This window comes from Echinops telfairi, unplaced genomic scaffold (genome assembly GCF_000313985.2).
Source record: "Echinops telfairi isolate 266 unplaced genomic scaffold, ASM31398v2 ScPeMD7_140;HRSCAF=443, whole genome shotgun sequence".
Classification (NCBI taxonomy): Eukaryota; Metazoa; Chordata; class Mammalia; order Afrosoricida; family Tenrecidae; genus Echinops; species Echinops telfairi.
This window is the reverse complement of record NW_022104038.1, coordinates 26419-31116: the sequence shown is the minus strand read 5'-3', so window position 1 is coordinate 31116 and position 4698 is coordinate 26419. Positions and strand designations below refer to the sequence as shown.

General features: G+C 45.5%; 1 protein-coding gene across 1 annotated transcript in view; it reads right to left on the bottom strand.

Moving 5' to 3' along the window:
• Positions 1 to 1709, bottom strand: part of ZNF391 (zinc finger protein 391) — a 9843-nt gene extending 8134 nt beyond the window's left edge. The window contains exon 1 of the mRNA XM_045291711.1: positions 1260 to 1709. The gene's annotated coding sequence lies outside the window, so the exon portion shown is untranslated. The remainder of the gene's footprint in view (positions 1 to 1259) is intronic.
• Positions 1710 to 4698: the final 2989 nt, after the last annotated feature.

Below are 4698 nucleotides of genomic sequence, written 5' to 3'. Positions count from 1 at the left end.
TCTTTCCTCTATTTCCTTTTACTTTCCTCTTGTCCCACTATCATGTTCAGCCTTCATTTGGGTTTCAGTAATTCTCTGTTCCATTGCCCTTACCAGGCCTCTCACACCCTTCTTGGCACTAATTTTGGATCACTTGTTGCTCGCTTGTCCCTAGGTTGGTCAACACCACCTCCCATTGTTTTCTCCTCCAGATTGTTCATCCAGCCTATCTTATCTAAATGGATCTGCAGAGATAACAATATGCACCCAAAAACAAGGCACAGCAAGACAAAGCAACAAAGGAGAACACAATGATGACACCAAAAAAGAAAACCAATGACCCAGAAAAGAATCAATTAATTTTTAAAAAGAGAAAAAAATTTAAGAAGAAAGAAAAACCTGTAAATAGATCTAGGTCTGATTTTTGACCTCTCCCCCAATCTAGGCTTATCCCCCAATCTAGTCTGATGAGGTGCCACACTCTGGCCCCCGAGACTATCCTTTGCACTCCTTCAGGAGATCCCTGCTCTGCTCCCTCGCTGTTCTGTCGCACGCCTTTAGTGTTTTGCCTCAGTGTTGCATGGTCAGTCCGGGCTAATCCTGACACTGCGTCTCCAGTGTTGTCCCCCGTAGGGCCATGGGTCAATGAGGGACATTGTGTCTCATAGTGGGATCAGCCATATGATCCACTCTGTGCATTGGCTGTTCAGAGCGGGGATATAGTCCTCCAGGCCTTGTGGGCCAGGATGTGCTCCACTCTCTCTTCCTCCCCATTCATTTGCTCCCATGAAGAAGAATAATTTATAATTTATCAAACATTCATGAGGATGGAAGGAGGGAAAAATGACAAGCTACCATGGGCTCAAGTAGAAAGAAAATGTTTTGAAAATGATAGCAACAGATGTACAAATGTGCTTGATACAACTGAAGTATGGATTGTTATAAGAGCTGCAAGAGCCCCCAATAAAATGATTTATAAAAAAAAATTTGAAAGAGAAAAAAAATCCCTATCTATGTAACATAAGAAATAGCCTTTCCATACGCCACTGAAGTTACACATCAGTGCAAGTCGCTTCCTAGCACAATTCCTTCCATGAACCATCACATGGAGAAGCATTGAACTGAAAATCCCAATTTTGTCCATAGCTTTGTTGGTAGTTACATAGAAACCAATCGACCTGGGCTTCAGTCTCCTCATCTGAGATTGGATTTGATTGTATAGTCCAAAGCTCTAGGATTCCTGTCAGTTTATTTAAGATCCTAAAATCTGAGGCACATACCCATTTCCAAGGGGATGCAAGTGGAATGAATCTACTAGTTTTCAAATTCCCAGAGGCACGTGATATATATCCATATTTCAACTGAAGCCACTCAAAATAGAGGTCAATAAAGCTGTGTTCTTCAACCACCTACTGATGAAACAGAGTGAGGAGAGTTGGGAAAGACACTAAGAGCAGTCCTTGACAAATAAGGACTGTTTATTTGTCCCACACGTGGAAAAAAATGGCAGTCTCATCAAAGAAGGGACGTTCTAGGATAATGGAAATAAATTGTATCTGGTGAGATACTCCAGACCTTCAGAAAAGAGGGAAGAATCCAAAATTTGCATGGGAGATATCTTATAGCAAGGTAAACAATGACCCTTCCCTCTTCTGCCTCCTCTTGGTATTCTTCTTCACCAAGGGCAGAGCTGAGGAAAAAGAAAAGATAGTCTTATCTTTGAGGTACCCAGAATTTCCAGCCTAGTAGTTAATGTCCACTGAGTTAGTTAATTGTGCCAACCTGGCCAATAAACACATGTGGGGCTAATTGAAAGGCGGAGGGATAAAATGGGTGCTGAGCCTCGCCTTTCTAGTTCTCGGGTCTCCTGCTTTGTGATGGTCGCACCAGGGTGCAGCTGCCTTAGCAGTTCCCTGCTTCAGCTTGCAAGATTGACTTCCTACAAGACATCCCCAAGGAGAAGCCACATGGACCTATCCAGATGCAGCCCTGGGTGCTGGAGCAGCCATGTGGAGACCCCTGCTAGTGCTGAGATGCTTACACATTCACTGACTCAGCTTTCCTCCTGCAGTCGGCATCATTGCCTCTGTTTTGTGAGGTGGAGGACTTTGTGGACTGGTGTTGGGTTAATGGGTTACTGTTGGACTTGTGGGCTTGGGCAGCATTTGGTTGGGATGTTTTTGTGATGCACACTTTCTTTACATAAAATGAGTTGCTGTGGATTTGTTTCTCTAAAGTACCCAGACTAATACATCCACCTTGCAGTAGATGAATGCAACCTGAAGTATTAAAAGATAAGATGAATGCCCTAAAGTAACTTCTAGATACAAAGAAAAGCACAGTAGACACGTAGCTGGGCTTAAGTTCCTATTTCTTTAGTGTGGAAAGGTACAAGGGTTGGCTCTGGGCCAAATCTTTCTTAACTCTTAGGTGATCTGAGGCAGACAATTCCACCTAATTGTCAACTTTTTTACATGTGATAAGCATCCATAGGGAAAGTAGCAGGAGCCCCCTTACTTCGTCCTGAGGGTCAAAGCTCACCTTTCTGGAAAATTTACCTCCGTTTCTAAAAGGAGGTAATAAAGCCTTGTGAAGAACCTTCATGGAGTCACCACGAGTCATATCTGACTTGATAGCAAGGGGTTTTGTTGTTTGGTAAAAAAGCATTACTAGTACTTGTTTTTTCTCAAAATTCTGTTGACATGAAAGGTTAAAAGATGGCAAACCAAAACCCAAACTCACTACCATGGAGTCAACGCTGGCTTATATATAGTGACCCCTGTGGGTTTCCAAGAGTATAGCTGTTTATGGAAGTAGAAAGCCCAGTCTTTCTCTGGAGAAGCTGATCACAGTCCAACCAGTAATCGCTGTACCACCGGGGCTCCTGAAAGATGACAGAGTATTTTGGAAAATAAGAGTATCAGATACAACGTAAGCTCACCTCCCAACATTAATGTGAAAACTGGGATGGTGTCCATTTGAGGACCACCATCTGTCTGTCAGTATTTCATACTGGGGTGGATTGTGTGTTGTCCTGATGCTGAAAACGATACCACTGGGATTTCAAATACCTGCAGGGTCAGTTATGGTGGACAGATTTCAGTGCTGCTGCTAGCCTAAGGCAGGCCTGGTAAAATGCTTCCAAAAATTAGCCAATGGGAACTCTATTGATGGCTACAGAATATTGCCCATTAGTGCTGGAAGATAATTCTTAGATGAGAAGTCACTCAAAAGACACCGTTGCCACCACAGTGGCTTTAAGCATAACATGAAGATAGTGCATGATGGGGCAACATTTCATTCTGTTCCAGGGGAGGTCACCATGAGTTCTCACTAACTGGGTGGAAAATAATAACGTTTAAGAATTTGTGTAAGGCCCTTGAGTAGTTGCTGACTTAGAGCACAAGGTGCTTTCCTTTTCTGGGCTTTGGAGGATGGACATGAATGGGGACAGACGGGCTGACAGATGTGACAGAAGCCTCAACCTCTAACCATATTTCAGAGAAGCCAGGAGGCCAGCATTTCCATAAGGTCAGGGCCCCACTCTTACCCAAGTTCATCCACCACAATGTGGGAAGTTCTCTCTTCTTTCTTCCTCACATTTTAGATATTTGGGCCACCTCTCCCTCAGTGCTTTGCAGATCTACATCCCTGCTAAATCATTACTCCATAAGTACAAGGATCACCAGGCACTGCAACACCAGCAGACCCACCTGGTCCTTCATATGGCTAACTTTCCAGCTCTGACCGGCCAGGCCCACCTTCTGTTACCAGAACCATCTCACCTGAATTTCTCTGACAGTGCCACTTCCACCCATCATCAGTTCCTGGTCCAGGAAGGAGTCTCCCTTACTTCCTACTCTCTCCAACCTAGCTGTTGTGTCGGAATTGACTGGTTGGTGGCAATGAGATTTTCTTGAGTTCTCAATCTGGCGAAGTGACCTCATTCGAAAGGCACCAGGTTCTGAAATAGCCCTTCTCTCAGCTTGTTTTGTGGTACTAGGCTGACTGCTTCCTGGACCCTTAGCCAATGTATAAAGGAATCATCATCACGGGGGCCGGGCTTCCTCCATTTACCCATGCGAGCAAGAGTTTCGATTCTACCAAGAGGTGAGCTTCAAACAACAGTGCTCATGTAAATTGCTTCAAAATAACAAATGCACGCGTAAAGGTACAAAGAATTTGTTCATGTATTCACCTGTAAATAACACCTGCCGTAGTTAAGTGCCACCAGCACCCCACTGCCATAAAAAACATAAAATAAAGGCTAACACATGAAATAACGGCTCTATAACCTAACGCCTCATAGCGAGGGTCGCTAAGGGTCAGAACTGATTAGACACGGTGAGTTTGACTTGAGTTTGGACCTCACACAAAGTACGGCACTTTATCTCTGCCTGTCTCCAAGCCTTCTTGGGAGGTGACTGTCCTACATTATCTCACGGGGTTCGGGCGAAGATTAAATGAATCAAATGCATGTAAAAACTCGAGGCACACAGTAAGCACCTGGGCACACCCATCCGGAGCTCACCTGTAGGGCTGGCGACACGCACTCTCGCTCCGGGCACACCCGGAGGGCTGGCGACATGCACTCGCGCTCCGGGCACACCGGGCGGGCTGCGGCAAGCACTCGCGCTCCGGGCACACCCGGAGGGCTGCGGCACGCACTCTCGCTGCCCGGAGACGCCGCACCTCGTCCTACCTGGGGAGGGGCCCCCT